This window comes from Bos indicus, chromosome 8, assembly GCF_029378745.1.
Source record: "Bos indicus isolate NIAB-ARS_2022 breed Sahiwal x Tharparkar chromosome 8, NIAB-ARS_B.indTharparkar_mat_pri_1.0, whole genome shotgun sequence".
NCBI classification, from domain to species: Eukaryota; Metazoa; Chordata; class Mammalia; order Artiodactyla; family Bovidae; genus Bos; species Bos indicus.
In genome coordinates, this window is record NC_091767.1 from 98,333,413 (window position 1) to 98,350,061 (window position 16,649).

At 41.9% G+C, this 16,649-nt stretch overlaps 1 long non-coding RNA gene across 2 annotated transcripts; it reads left to right on the forward strand.

The window, feature by feature from the left end:
• The first annotated feature begins 4,520 nt into the window (after window positions 1-4,520).
• On the forward strand, window positions 4,521-14,189 carry LOC139184638 (uncharacterized). 2 transcript variants are annotated; one of them, XR_011568185.1, is made up of 4 exons: window positions 4,521-4,764; window positions 5,409-5,565; window positions 6,047-6,178; window positions 13,209-14,189. It is a non-coding gene; the product is annotated as an uncharacterized lncRNA (long non-coding RNA). The 2 variants fall into 2 exon arrangements; XR_011568186.1 differs by lacking the exon at window positions 5,409-5,565.
• The last annotated feature ends 2,460 nt before the right edge of the window (window positions 14,190-16,649 follow it).

Here is a 16,649-nt window from a genome sequence, read left to right on the forward strand (position 1 = left end):
CTAAAATAATGCAAAAAGACCATGCAAACACTAACCAAAAGACAGCTGAGTGCTTTATGAATATTAGAACAGGACTATTACCAGAAATAGAGAGTCACTAGATAGTGATTAAGGGGACAATTAACCAACAAGACATAAGAATCCTATATATATAATATATCTAACACTGGAGCTTCAAAATGCATGAAGCAAAAACTGATAGAACTCAGAAGAAAAACAAACAATTCCATGATTACAATCAGATACATCAACAGCCCTCTCACAGCAATAAAAGAAGCAGAAAGAATTAGGAAGGACAAAGACCACCTAAACAACATTATAAACCAACTTGACCTAATTAATATTTATAGAGAACTCTAGTCAGCAAATAGCAGAATACAAATTCTTTTCAAGTACAATTGACTACTGAAAAACACAGATTGGAACTACACAGATCCATTTACATGTGGATTATTTTTCAAAAGTAAATACCATAGTAATACACAATCCCTGGTTGGTTGAATCCATGGATGTGAAACCTTGGATACAGAAGAATGTAGATACAAAGGGCTGGCTCTAAGTCAGTCATGTGTATACATGAAATAGTCACCAAGAATATACTGGTTCATAAATCAAATCTTGACAACGTTTAAAAAACTGAAATTGTACAAAGTGCATTCTCAATACTTTGAATTAATACTTTGAATTCACAATATAATTAAATTAAAACCAAGAACAGAAAGATATTTGGAAAATTTCCCACACTTCTGAATAACTCAAAGAAAGTCAAATGAGAAATTATAAAATAATTTGAATAGAAAATGAAGACGCATCAAAAGTTGTAGCTATTAATAGGTGCAGTATTATGAACTGGGAAGAGATAATAAGAGAAAAGTCCAAATCATCCAGTTCTGGGTTTCACCTTTTGTTTTATTATAAAGGAAGTAAAATCTTGAGGTTATGTTAACTTCAAAAAAAAATGTATATTAAGAAGAGAAAAATGGTCTCAAATCAATGTTCTAATAAGAATTCACCTTAACAAACTAGAAAGAGTCAATATAAACTCAAAGCAAACAGAAAAACATAACAATATGAGCCAAAATCCATGAAATAAAAAAGAGAAAAATAAAATTAATGAAACCAAAAGCTGTTTCTTTTTTTAAAAAAAGACAATTGATAAACCTCTACTCAGCCTATCAAGAAAATGAAGGCACAAATTACCAAGACCAAGAATGAAAGGGGACATCATCAGATCTACTAACATTATAAGAATAATATTATGAACTATGCCAATAAATTCACCAACATGGATGAAATGGATAAATTCCCTGGGGGGAAAAAACACAGCCCTGACCTACTGTAGCAGACCGTGAGAACTCTAGTTATCTGCCTAAGGAACTCCAGGTAAAGAAATCATAATGAGTAAGAAAAAGGAACCTTCCTTCACTGTTGGGAGGAAGGTAAACCGGTGCAGCCACTACAAAAAAAACAGTAAGGAGGTTCCTTGGACACCTAAAAATAAAGTTACCATTGTTGGTGTTTAGTCGCTAAGTTGTATCCAACTCAAACTACAGCCCACCAGGCTCCTCTGTCTGTGGAATTTCCCAGGCAAGAATATAGAAGTGTATTGCCATTTCATTCTCCAAGGTTTCTTTCTGATCCAGGGATCAAACCCACATCTCCTGCATTGGAGGGTGGATCCTTTATCACTGAGCCACCTAGACAGCCCTAAGGTTACCATGTGATCCAGTAATCCCACTCCTGGGCATATATCCAGAGAAAACTCTAACTCAAAAAGATACATGCACCCCAATTTTCATAGCAGCACTTTTACCACAGAAGCAGCCTAAATGTCCATCAACAAATGAATGGACAAAGAAGATATGTGTGTGTGCGTGTGTGTGTAATGGGATATTGAAGTGAAGTGAAGTGAAGTCGCTCAGTAGTGTCCAACTCTTTGCGACCCCATGAACTGTAGCCTACCAGGCTCCTCAGTCCATGGGATTTTCCAGGCAAGAGTACTGGAGTGGGGTGCCATTTCCTTCTCCAGGGGATCTTCCCGACCCAGGGATCGAACCTGGGTCTCCCCGCATTGTAAGCAGACACTTTACCGTCTGTGCTACCAGGGAAGATTCAGTCATAAAAAAGAATGAAATAATGTCACTTGAAGCAACATGGATGGACCTAGAGATTATCACACTAAGTGAAATCAGACAAAAACAAATATGTATCACTTATATGTGGACTCTAAAAAGAAAATGATACAAATGAACTAATTTATGAAACAGAAATAGACTCATGTAGAAAACAAACTTATGGTTACCAAAGGGGAAAGGTGGGGAGGATAAATTCGGAGTTTGGGATTAACAGATACACACTACTATTCATAAATTAGGTAAACAACAAGGGCCTACTGTATAGCACAGGGAACCATAGTCCATATCTTGTAATAACCTATATAGTAGGAAAGAATCTGAAAAAGAATGTGTGTATAATATGTATATATATATACACATACATATTCTAAATCTGAATCATTCTGCTGTACTCCTGAAACTAACACAATAGCACAAATCAACTATACTTCAATTAAAAATGAGTAAGGACATGGAAGCACTGAACAAAACAGGCATTTTTACTGGAGTAGAAAAACAGACTTGAGAGTAGCAGAAGTTAAAGAAGTAGAGATCAGCAAGTACTGGATTAAAATCAGGTAAGTTAAGAAGCCACTGCATAGTTTGGTGAGAGACCATGAGAGTCTGAACTACCAAGACAGTAGTAAGCATGAAGAGGAGACTAAAATTTGAGAAATAGGTAACCAGCAGACTCAGCAGAACTTGATATTTGAAGAATTACAGGAAGGATGAAGGAGGAGAAGGACAGAAAGTTAGTTACAGGTCAGCCTTGGGAACCAGGCTCTAGTTGACCCTGGGACTACTTGAGCAAGGGCAGTAGGTGGCAGAGGAAGACCATGGTCTACATTTACAGATTTTGGGTATGGGATGCCTATGGGAGGTCAAAGTTGGTAATGTTTAGCGAGTATTTGGATACATAAATGGGAAGCAAATGGGAGAAGTCAGCAGTGAAACAACTTATTGCATAGGTAGATACCTTGCCTAAGAGACTACAGAAAGAGAAGTGTCTCAAGGGCAGAACCCTGGATGAGAAAATAATCTGAAGTTCAAGAAAAGCTTTATGATTTTGGAATAAGGCAGTTCTAAGCAAGTGCAACCATACACAAACCTGTTAAGTGACGTCTTATAATACCAAAAACTTAGAACAAACCTACCTATCAGAGAAAAACAGAATAGTTCATATGGAAAACCTTAAAAATAATCTTTAGGAAGGTGTACAATAATGTAGAGATTGGTTATGATAAAACGTTAAATGTCTTCTTACCTTTTAAAAAATATTTGTGTGTGTGTGTGTGTGTGTGTGTGTGTATACACATATATAATTTAAACACTGAAAACAGGCACAGCGAAACTGGGAAAAATACATCAAAATGTTAGTATCAGGTGTTTTGAGTTTAGGAGCCCACGGGGTCCTGCCATCCACCAATACTATTCTGTATCTTGCAAATTCGCTATATAATATTTATGCCAAGAGGAAGACAACCTGTCCCCAAAAAGAAGAACCATGGTATTTCCTTACATCTCTAGTGTCGACCACCATCACGCCAGAGTTCCCGCGGAATCGTGCCCTCGGCCCACAGCGACGGCCGGAGGCCTCAGGGGCGAAGCCCGCCTCCCTGTGCAGAGGGTCCTCAGGTGTAGTCTCCTCTCCACTGTCAAGCTGCCCTTTCCCGTCACGAGCCTTTCCCCTCGGGGCCTCACCAGCCCCTCCTCCTGGCCTGGCTGGGGGCACCAGGGCCCTGCCGGCAGCTCCTCATAAAACAAGTCCCAGAGGGCTGCCGACACCCCACACGGTGTGGATACTGGTCCTGCTGGGACAGGTGGCAACCACAGCAGAGCTTTTACACCAGCCTTGGGCCCTGGTGCTCAACAAAGGCTCACGGTTCCTTCCATTCCCCTTGCCACCTCACTAAGTCAGTGTAGCGTCCTGTGCCAGGCCTGTGGGCGGGTTGACATCTGGGTCAGAAACCCAAGGACTCACCTAGCGCTCACTAGACTGCAGTCAGCATTACAGTGATGGCGATGAAGATGCTGAAGTTCAGGCGGAGAGGGCGGGTCCCGTGCTCAGGGCCTCTGGGGCCCTTCAAAGCCTTGGTAGGCCGCAGCCTGAACCAAGGCCCCAACAGACTGAGGTGAAGCGATACTTGGTGGAGCGCCGCAGGAGGGGAGGTGGAAAAGTCTCTCAGACTGCCAGAAAGCCCTGTCACAGTCTCTTTTGTGAGCAGAATACCGAGCTCTGGCTTTGAGACCTAGGATCCTGAGAGGCAGTCGCTACCTACAAAAGCTGGATCTGCAGCAATGCAGGCCCCGCCCCCAGGCCTTGACCCCTGCCCTGGACGTGGCCCCGACCCCAAGGGTCAGGCCCAGCTGGATGTGGGGGCGGGCGCAAAGCATCCTGGGAAGAGCCTTTAGCCCGGAGGTTCCGCCAAACGCTTGCGGGTTAATTCCTCTAAACGGTTACTAACTGACCGTTAGCTACCTGCGGTACTCCAGGCCAGTAGTGAGGAAGATAGAGAAGGTCCTGCTACTTAGGAGACCTAGATAGTAGCCCAAGATAACAAAGAGAGTTGTGATGGAGAACGTGAGGTTGCTAATCCCGTCTTGGGAGGGTCAAGGAAGGCCTCCCAGAAAGACCCGGCTTTACAGAGCAGTAAGGAAAAAGGAAGGCAGGGTGGGATGCAACCGTTATTGAAGATTTGGGGATGAAAAGTTCCCATCCGGAGGCTTTATGGTTCCTTTCAGAAGTGGGCCAAACAGCCAATCTGTTGAGGGTGTGGGAAGGGCAGGAGCTTGAGAAAAATGAAAGAGGTTTGATACCGTTTTTTGAGTAGATTGAAAAGAAGCTGACTCGAGGACAACACTGTAAGCCCCACAAGGGGAGGGAGCTTTTGTTTTTCTTATTCGTGTGTCCCCAATGTTTGGAACAAGGACTAGACTAATTTTACCCAAAGACCCCTCTGGTTTCAACTGGATTTGGACAGTGCACAGCTGTAGTTTTTCTCAAGTGACCTTCTTGCCCTTAGCCTCATGTCCTGGGACAAAGCCACTGAAACAATTCATCCATTTTTTCCAAGTGACTTTTTGTTGAAGTCTATTACATCTGGGGCAAAAATCAGGGGTTTTGTTCACTAGGGTGTCAGCTAAATCTGGGAGGGTGCCTGGCTTGGAAGATCCCTATTCCTGCCTCCTCTCCTTGATGCATTTAATCTTTGGTTCTCCTTAAGTTCCTCTCATCCTTTGGAGCTAAATTCTTTTTTTTTTTTTTTTTGCTTTTCCTTGGGGCCTGAAACTTAGGAACCCAGGGCTTGGACTGAGACCTAGGCTGCTCCAGAGCTTGGGAATTCCTTGGCCTTGACTATCTCTCTGTACTATAATCTTCGAAAGGCTACATAAATTCATCTCCATTGTCATATTCCTAAAGTGGAAACTCAACTTATACCATCCTTCTTTGGTGAGCTCCTTCCCTCTAGAACTTTCCCCCAAGGACTGGGGCTAGGATTTAATGTGAGGGCAAGGTCTGGGGCTGAGGAAGAGTAAAAGATCAGTTAACTGCTTTTGAACTGGGAGAGGAGGACATTAGCAATTGAATAAGCACAGAAAGAGGCTGGTGAGGGACTGCTATCAAAGAATAGAAGGGTCTCCAGCAGGGACTCGCTGTGTAAAGAGGGGGACCTCTGAAGAGCTAGCTACATTTCTGCTGCAGAAGTTCCCAAGATTTTGGAATTTGGAGACTCCTATGGACTATGCAGTTACTGTAGTGGGCCTTCACATCTCTAGAAGGGTTGAAGGGCTGTGGAGTAGTGCTCAACAGCAAGTGATACTAAAAAGTTGCAGAAGAATTGAGTGGGTAGTATGCCCTCGTTTGTTTTAGAATGATCCCTTCTTTGTCCTCACAAATCTGGAAATCTACACTCTTTGTGATATATCCCTAGGAACTCCTGGACAGCATAGCTAAGGAAAGAGTGGCTGCTTGCTTCCACATGTCTGGTCACAGGCTCTCTTCAGAGACAGGACCCGATGGCTGAAAGGAAAAAGCTCCTCCTGCTGGAAATCAGTGTGAGAAGGTAGGGAAAAGCAAGCCCTTAACAGCAGCCCCCCGGGAGAAGGTTGAAATGGACACAGTTTTGAGCAGTCAGTGCATAAGTGTTTTGCAATAGAAGTCAGACAAAGGAGATTTTCAGAAGATGAGCTCTCTGGGACAGTGTTCAGTAGGATTTAAATCAAGGCAAAGTGAGAGTATTAGAATCTGGCAATGGTGGGTAGAGACTGTACGTGATGGTGGGGTGACAAGGCAAGTGAATCAGTGGGATTCGTGGAGTTCATGGGATGTTGTGAAAGATGGGAGATTGAGATTCTGAAAAAAGGGTAAGATCTCTTGCAAGAGGAGGGATCTGATTAGAGAAGAAGGTCTAGTGTCTGAGGTGTTCTAGGGCAAAGAAGAAAAGATAAATGATGGGGGTGAAAGATGGTCCCTTAAGATTGTAGCTCTGGAGGCAGAAAGGGATCTATCTGCAGGGTTAAGATTTAATACGGGGATCTGGGAGGGCAGAGTGGAGGCAGAGAGGACCTTGGTGGAAAAGATGAGAAAGCTGGTAAGGGGGCAGAATAAGGATAAATGAAATACTAGGAGAGATCGAGGCAAGGAGGACTACTGAACAGGGGGAGAAGGCCATAATGGGAGTGGGAAAAAAGGTGAGTGGGAGCTGATGACAGAGCCTCTGGTGGCAGAGAGGAGGCCAGTGAAAGGAATGATGAAGGAATGGGACCAATTGTGAAGAGCAGGGCACAATGAGAAGAAAACAGATTGTGCAGGAGCAGAGTCAGATACAAGATTGGGAGTAACGGGAAGATGAGACTCTGTAGGGTCCTGGGAAGAAAGGCTGATAAATATGCCAGAAGGGAAGTGACATAGGGTGGGTGGTAATTGATCTGAAAATACTGGTGAAAGGGTGGAGGCCAGAGTTTAAGAAAGCTCAAGTAGAGTATCTGTTGGAACAGAAGGGGACACACAGGGAGCAGAATCTTTCCCAGGATTCCCCTAAGCAGGTCAGACACCACAGTGATGCTTTCCCAACCCTCCCTGCACACAACTTGACCCAGAAGTTACCAAAACTGCAAAAGACTATGAGCTGCAGCCAGGAGCAGAGTCAGAACAAGAGGGTCTGGCAAGAATAAGGGTACCTGAAGCAGGCTACCCATCCCCTTCCCATTTCCTCACATCTGAGACTTCATTATACTCCTTTGTACCTCACCCCAAGACTTGCTTTCTCATTCCATTCTCTATTGGTTCCTCCTTCAGGAGCAATCCCAGGCTACACTGGGGCCCTACAATTATGTAGTGCATGCTAGGAAGTGAGAAACATGAAAGAAGGAAAGAGATTAATCACTTCCAGAAAAGGTCTCATGCCACCACGGCTTCTTTCCGGCAAGTTCCACAAGCCACTATTACAAGAGACTGGGTTACATGCTGAAAAAGTGAAAATTAGTTTGACCTGAAAAAAGTGAAAATCTGCCATGCCAGTCATCAAGCTGGGAAAACAGACACAGATGGCAGATAAAGCCAGCTGTAAAATTAGCAAAAAATTCTGTTTCTCCCAAGGAAACAGGCCAGCTATAAAGTGTCCTAATGACACTCGGTAGCAGAACTATTACTTTGTAACTGAGAAACCTTGTTTTCTAAAATCGTAGTTCATTGGAAACTTTGCTTTTGAAATCATTTCAGTAAGAGCAAAGCATCCTTTCCTGAAGGATCTAATTCACACTGACACACAGCACCTGCCTTGATTTTCAACCCAGATTCACATAAGGGTGTTTGGGATATAACATTATATATCTATCTTAATTTGTAGTGTCTAAGGAAAAGAGACCTACTGTCCACTTTGCCATTCAGACATGATGTTGCCACTTTACACAAAGCCCTGCTTTGCTTTAGCATGTCAAAATACTATTTCATATAAATTTCACTTTTTGCCACCCTTCCCCAAATCATATAACTTTTTCCCATTCTTGGTGACACACCCCATGGTTCCTCCAATGTGTGACCTCCATTGCAATGAGCCAATAACCCTGATTTTGTCAGACTACCACATTGCTCCAGGTGTCCTGATTAGGAAATTTGGAGGGTCTCTGAATATTTGCTCGGATCCCTCCCTACAAAGGATTGGCCTCCATGACAGTAATAATGTGTACATCTGAGACTTCTCAAGTCTCAAGCCATTCAAGGTTTGTCTGTCCTTGATTGTGTGGCTTTACACTGAATTTAGATTCTGGTTGTCCCTTTGATCCTTCAATATCAGTTTATATACCCCCTGGAATTTTTTGGTTTCCTATCAAACTAGTGTCTCCTGGTGAAATTGGGTTTTTAACACCCTGTCCTGACTGGTGTTTATCTCAATTCAGTAACGCAATCATGTCCGACTCTTTGTGACTCCGTGGACTGCAGCACACCAGGCTTCCCTGTCCATCACCAACTCCCGGACTTTGCTCAAACTCCTGTCCATGGAGTCGGTGATGCCATCCAACCATCTCATCCTCTGTCATCCCCTTCCCCTCCCACCTTCAATCTTTCCCAGCATCAGGGTCTTTTCCAATGAGTCAGCTCTTCGCATCAGGTGGCCAAACTACTGGAGTTTCAGCTTTAGCATCAGTCCTTCCAATGAATATTCAGGACCGATTTCTTTTAGAATTGACTGGTTGGATCTTCTTGCAGTCCAAGAGACTCTCAAGAGTCTTCTCCAACACCACAGTTCAAAAGCATCAATTCTTTGGCTCTCAGCTTTCTTTATAGGCCAACTCTCACATCTATACATGACCACTGGAAAAACCATAGCTTTGACCTTTGTTGGCAAAGTAATGGCTCTGCTTTCTAATATGCTGTCTGAGTTGGTCATAGCTTTTCTTCCAAGGGGCAAGCATCTTTTAATTTCATGGCTGCAGTCACCATCTGCAGTGATGTTGGAGCCAAAGAAAATAGTCTCTGTCTCCATTGTTTCCTCATCTATTCACCATGAAGTGTTGGGACCAGATGCCATAATCTTAGTTTTTTGAATGTTGAGTTTTAAGTCAAGTTTTTCACTCTCCTCTTTCACTTTCATCAAGAGGCTCTTCAGTTCCTCTTTGCTTTCTGCCATAAGAGTGGTGTCATCTGCATATCTGAGGTTATTGATATTTCTCCCAGAAATCTTGATTCCAGCTTATGCTTCATCCAGCCCAGTATTTAGCATGATGTTCTCTGCATGTAAGTTAAATAAGCAGGGTGACGATATGCAGCCTTGACATACTCCTTTCCCAATTTGGAACCAGTCAGTTGTTCCCATGTCTGGTTCTAACTATTACTTCCTGACCTGCATACAGATTTCTCAAGAGGCAGGTCAGATGGTCTGGTATTCCTATCTCTTTAAGAATTTTCCACAACTTGTTGTGATCCACAAAGTCAAAGGCTTTGGCATAGTCAATAAAGCAGAAGTAGATGTTTTTCTGGAACTCTATTGCTTTTTTGATGATCCAACGGATGTTAGCAATTTGAACTCTGGTTCCTCTGAGCTGGATGTTCAAATCCAGCTTGAACATCTGGAAGTTCATGGTTCAAGTACTGTTGAAGCCTAGCTTGGAGAATTTTGAGCATTACTTTGCTAGCGTGTGAGATGAGTGCAATTGTGCGGTAGTTTGAACATTCTTTGGCCTTGCCTTTCTTTGGGATTGGGATGAAAACTGACCTTTTCCAGTCCTGTGGCCACTGCTGAGTTTTCCAAATTTGCTGGCATATTGAGTGCAGCACTTCCACAGCATCATCTTTTAGGATTTGAAAGAGCTCAACTGGAATTTCAGTGCCTCCACTAGCTTTGTTCATAGTGATGCTTCCCTAAGGTCCACTTGACTTCACATTCCAGGAAGTCTAGAAATTTATCTACTGTCTTCTATTTGTCTATGAGAAATTTCCTGTCTTCTCTGGGTATGAGAACTTGGTTTTAGGAAAGAGCTGTCCACACTTCCTGAGAGCCAGGTAACTGCTGATTATTCAGGTCAGCAAGGAGAGGCAGCTTAACCTTAGGGTTGAGGACTCAGCACAAGTGATGTTTTACCTTTGATCAACAGTCAAGCAATCTCTCATGGGCTTGTCTGCTAACAAGCTTGTGCTACTTCCTGGCATAATTCACTGAGAATAAATTAAAATTATGTGACCACTGGGGGATCTTTGACATGAACAAGAATGTTCATTTGAGAAATGCTTGAGGCATAAAGGGAAAAGAAACTCTCATGAGATTGTATAACTGGTCTAAGAGAGATCACTGTGATTAATGTAGAGATTTCCTCTCTATTTCCATTCTTTAGGGATTAATAAGCACTAGTTTTTTATTATATGGCTTGATAACACTGTCAAGGACTTGAGTAACTGTTTAAAGCAGCTATAATGACTTTATTTTTTGTGTCTTTATATATATGAAAAAGGTTTTCCTGCCTCTAAACTTTCTCCTCCTCCTTACAGAAAGATAACCTCTTAGTGATAATTTCATATTTGTCTAAAGCTACCCTCTCTCTCACTTTTTTTTGTTAGTGTTCTATCCTCCTCTTTTCACCTCACTGGGGACAATTTTAAAGATTAATTGCTCAGAAAAAAAAAAACATTGTCACTATTTTGCATACTAAATAATAATAATTGTCTAAGAAGCAAGAAAAATGTCGGTAATTTGTCTTGCATTATATAATATAGACAAATGTATTTAAAGAATGGACTTAATTCCTATAGCTATAAGGAATGATCTCCTTCAATTTAAGAGCTTATTTTTAGATTTTAAGGCTATTTAAATTTTGTCTCATGAATACAAAATTTATAAAGTACATTTAAAAAATATCCTGTAATATTTCTGATAAATCAATTGGGACAAATTGAAATGAGTTAATCATATTGATTGTGCTTCCCTGATAGCTCAGTTGGTAAAGAATCTGCCTGCAATGCAGGAGACCCTGGTTTGATTCCTGGGTCAGGAAGCTCCACTGGAGAAGAGATAGGTTACCCACTCCAATATTCTTGGGCTTCCCTTGTGGCTCAGCTGATAAGGAATCCACCTGCAATGTGGGAGACTTGGGCTCAATCCCTTGGTTGGGAAGATCCCCTGGAGAAGGGAAAGACTACATCCATACATGGCTACTGGAAAAACCATAGCCTTGACTAGACGGACCTTTGTTGGCAAAGTAATGTCTCTGCTTTTGAATATGCTATCTAGGTTGGTCATAACTTTCCTTCCAAGGAGTAAGCGTCTTTTAATTTCATGGCTGCAATCACCATCTGCAGTGATTTTGGAGCCCCAAAAAATAAAGTCTGACACTGTTTCCACTGTTTCCCCATCTATTTTCCATGAAATGATGGGACCAGATGCCATATCTTAGTTTTCTAGATGTTGAACTTTAAGCCAACTTTTTCACTCTCCTCTTTCACTTTCATCAAGAGGCTTTTTAGTTCCTCTTTACTTTCTGCCATAAAGGTGGTGTGAGAGTCAGACTGTGAAGAAGGCTGAGAGCCGAAGAATTGATGCTTTTTAACTGTGGTATTGGAGAAGACTCTTGAGAGTCCCTTGGACTGCAAGGAGATCCAACCAGTCCATTCTGAAGGAGATCAGCCCTGGGATTTCTTTGGAAGGAATGATGCTAAAGCTGAAACTCCAGTACTTTGACCACCTCATGCGAAGAGTTAACTCATTGGAAAAGACTCTGATGCTGGGAGGGATTGGGGGCAAGAGGAGAAGGGGACAACAGAGGATGAGATGGTTGGATGGCATCACGGACTCGATGGACATGAGTTTGAGTGAACTCTGGGTGTTGGTGATGGACAGGGAGGCCTGGCATGCTGCAATTCATGGGGTTGCAAAGAGTCAGACACAACTGAGTGACTGAACTGAACTGAACCCACTCCAGTATTCTAGCCTGGAGAATTCCATGGAATGTATAGTCCATGGGGTCACAAAGAGTCGGACAGGACTGAATGACCTTTCACTTTCAATCATATTGATTAGAGACAATCCTATATCTATATTGCTCTGGGTTTATTATATAAAATTAATGCTAAGACAATATTGTAGTATATATAACTAGTATTAAAACTTTAAGACTTAAAGTTTTTAAATTTTATGTATTGGTTTTATGGGACAAGCAAAGAATCATTGTTGAAACATTTTAAGATTATAAAATATAAAATTGTTTTTAAGTGAAATCATAGATGTCTTATAAATGGTTTCGATTTTATAAAATTCTTAAAATACTACAAATCATGAGGACTTAATTTTTTAGCTAAAATTGTAACTTCCAAATAATTAAAAAGTTAAGACTTTAGAAAATGTTGAGTTACTTGATATATAATATTTGAATAGCTGAATAGTTTCTAAAGCTAAAAAAAAACCCATATACATGTGGTCTTAATTTATCCATATTCATATGTGTTATATAGGGCTATAGATTAATAGGGTGTGTAAGTGCGTTTGGTTGATGTGTTCGTTCTGTCTTCTGAAAATGTAAAAGGTAATCTCAAATGTGTGCCCATAAAAATTTAGTCTAGCAGTTTAGTTTTCCCTGTGTCTGAAGAAAACAAAAATTGGTTACTTTGGCTAAAGGCGGTAATCAATAAAATTATAAAAACTGTATTTAGTATAATAATTCTAGAAAATGAGAATATGTTTATGACAATGGTTTATTAAGGAATTATTTATTAAATGATAATTCAGTGTAATATACACACTTGTTTTAATGTGCTGAGATAAAGAATATCTTAAAAACTGAAATTGTATGTGTATTATATATTTACGTATGTCTAAATATACATACGAAGCATTTAATATGCTTTAATTCTATAAATGACAAAAACGAAAATTCAAGGTTATATTCCATGTTAATAGATTTATTCACAAAAAGGCTTATAAATCTTTGATCGCAAATTGTAATATACACACGAAGAGTAATAGTAGGGTTTTCTTTCCATAAAATGAGCAAGTTATTTTGTGCCTATATAAGAGTTTCCTTTTGATTTACCAAAGTATCCTGATAACTCTCTGTCCTCCTGTCATTCTCTTGAATAATAACACAAATTTCTTTTTTTTTTTTAAGTTACTAGATCAGATATCAGAGGAAAACTGTGGTTGAACTTCAGTGAGGAGCTTACCAGGTACTGTTAACAACTAACACAAAAGTAATTCCAAGTCAACAGACACATGATACGAAGTACTTGAAAGTCTGTCCTAAAACCTCAGAGGAATCGGAGGAATCATCCCAAAGCAGATAACTGCAGGAAGTGTCGCCTCCCAGAGACCCACCAGACAAGATCACCAGAGCCGCAAATTGCCTTTTGCTCTTTTTCTTTGAGCTTTCCTCTCTGCCAAGTTAAGGTTTAAATTGTTGACACTTCTTATCTATGAACTATGATACTTTGAAGGTCTTTATCCTTAATACTGTTCTCTTTGTTTTTTTCCCCAATTGCTCACTCCTTGGTGTGAATCCAGTGCTGGGCTGCAGTTTGCTCATGGTTTGGCAACAGTACGCAATTACCCTGTCTACTGGGTTTGTACTCAATTTTATTCAGGTGCCACCCAGCTTCCTTTGCTATCAATTTCTTGGAATTAATCCACTCATTTCCTTCCTTGGTGGGTAAGACTCAACCAGGAGGTGGGCAGGGGATGAAAAGTAAGAGGCCAAACAACCAGAATTTTAAAAACCCCTGTTATGTCATACATAGAAAGGAAGGTTTCAGCCCTAAATAAAACAATTCTCCCAAAAACTTTTGTGAAAATTTAGCTATTCCAAGCAAATTTTCACAAAAGTCAGTGATGGAGGATGAAAGGCATGATAAGGGGGTACTTTGAGAAAACATAAAACAAGGAATTCGTTGACGGTTGAGTGGTTGGGACGCCACACTTTCACTGCCAAGGGCTGGGATTCAACCTGTGTTTGGGGAACTAAGAGCCGCAAACCACATAGTGCAGCAAAAGAGGGAAAAAAAGAAAACAGAGAAGACAGTAAGAGGAAATGAGACAGTGAAGAGTTCCATGGGGGAAGATGGGCCCCATAGGGTACTCAGTCAAAAACGAAAAAGAGAGGTAACTATGCCTCTGGCGAGGCCCCATAGAAGTAGGAGCTAGTGCCATCAAGTCTGTAAATGGTCTGGAACTTGGGCCTCTGTGGAATCCAGTCAGAAGGTAGAAACCAGAGGTACATGGGCTGAGACTCGGGCCTGGTTGCAGGTTTTCTGAGGCTCACTGAGAGGCTGAAGGTAGAGACTGAGCTGACCTTGCTCAGAGGAATGATGGGAAGCCCAGGACTCTGAGGCCGCATCATCTCCCATAGGCTCCCAAAACAGTAGAATGTCAGCTTCCTTGGCCTCGCCTCCCTACTCACAGTGGGGATCTTGATAAAAATGGTTGTCACAAACTGCCTGTAGCAGACAGCTTGTCCAAGTGGCTGCAGACGACAAGCTAAAATCTAGAAAGCTGGGATGGGGGCCTCACCGAACCAGAAACACACTCCATTCCCCCACATCCAAGACTTCACACTGCTTGTCTGATTCCTCACACCAAGGCTTTCTTTTACATTCCCTTCTCTGTAGGTTTCCCCTCCAATATCAACCCCAGGCTTCACTGAGCTCTGGACTGCAGGAGTCATCCTAGGGAGAGGGATACAGGAAAAAGGGGAGACTAATCTGTTCACCAGGAAACCTTATTCTGTGCTTCAGTAGATTCTTTTCAGTCAGCCTCTCTAGTCTGAGAATCCAAAAACCTGGGTTACTTGTGGTGAAGAGAAGAACAAAGTGTTATTTTAGGAGGCTGAGTGGAATGATCCTTTGTGGCAGAGACGTTTCGGAGACTAAGACTTTGAAAACACCAAATTTAGTAAAATTGTCCATGACAGTAATAGTGAGGGCTTTCACAGACGTTATCTCATGTGATCCTCACAACAACCCTGTGAGGTATGGAGGCCAGGAATTACCTCTGAGGAGGAACTTGAATTTTGGGGAAGTTAAATAGCTTGTCCAAAATCAGGATCGAGGAGCTCTGCCTCCTAAATCAATAGAGGTTCCAGTGTATCTCACACCACCACCAGTGGGCAAGACTCATGGTCCAGCTCCATCATTCTTTCACTCTGCTTCCTAATAGAGACTTGCTCTAGGTACTGACATGCTCAGAGATTGTGGACCTGGGCCTTCATGGGAAGGTGAGAGTAACAGCTCTAGGTAGCCCAGAGTTGACTAGACAAAACCTTACCTTTTAGCGCTACACCTTTGTTCCTCTTTGACTCTGCACTAAAGTTGAGAGGCTAGAGGAGTGACTAGGACTGAATTTTCACTTTCTTCTCCCTAGGCAAGCCATAGACATACATTCATTTATTCATGGATAATCTGATTTTCCATATTAAGTTACTAAAGCTCTGTGATCCATCTCTGCTAGTTAAAGTGGATAAAAATATTTTCTAGTTTTCCTTTGAAAACTTCATGAAGGGTTTTCTGTATGTCATGTTCAATTGATTTTTTTCAGTCCTTGTCCTTTGCAGATGAAGGGCACTAATTTCCAGAACTGCAGGTGCATGTATATTCCTTCACATGGGACTTGCCCCTGCTCACAGAGGCTCAGCCTCTGATTCAAGGCTTTCAAAAGGCTCAGAGGATTGCTCTCCGTAGCAGCCCTAACACAAAGGGAAGCCCTGGCCCAGGGACACCTCAGATGGAACAAAACAGGTGAACCAAAGTTGAAGGACCCTGTCCTCCTACAGGAATCCTGAACTCAATAGTCCAGTCCACGGCCAGTGACTCACTGTAATCAGGATTCTACCATGGATCCCTCTGCCAACCCCCAGAAGGTCTGTGAGCTTCAAGCCCTCCCCTGTTCCCCATATTCTAATCTTCCCCGAGAGTCTCCATCTTAGGTGTCTCTCTCCCAACATAATTGATTTGCAAAAGGAGAAAAAGGTTAATCTCTGCTGATCGCTGGCCCTAGGATTCCTTTGTCAAATTAATGTGTCTGTTTTCCTATATGTTAGTAAACTTTATTTCTCTAAACGGTAGAGGAATGGAAAAATGGATCCCATGCTATACAGAAAGTATGAAACAGAACTAGAACCCCAAGACTCAACTGAGATGCATTTGAAAGCAGAGTTTATCTGAAGTGCACCTCAACCTCAGACAGCTGAGGAGCCGTGGAATAGCGACAGTGTTCTTGAGGGTGGGAGAGGACCCTTAACGAGGAAGGTGAACTCACAGTTCCTCTTCACAGCAGCCAGCCTGATAGCTCCCTCCAGCCTTCCCTGGGTCTTCTAGATCCTTCCATCTTTCCATATCATAGATACACTGTAGCATTATTTTCTATTTATTCCTCTTACAACACTAATTGCGTTGTCCGTTACCTCCTTGGTCACCTGAGCTTTAATCTTGCCAATTATATAGCCTTTGAAAACCTGAAGTTCTTCCAGGAATTTTCACTAATTCCCAGAGATTTGCCTTCTCAGGATTTCCTCTGTTCTTAGGTTCAGCTTCCTACCTCCCAGGCCAGACACAAGACACAA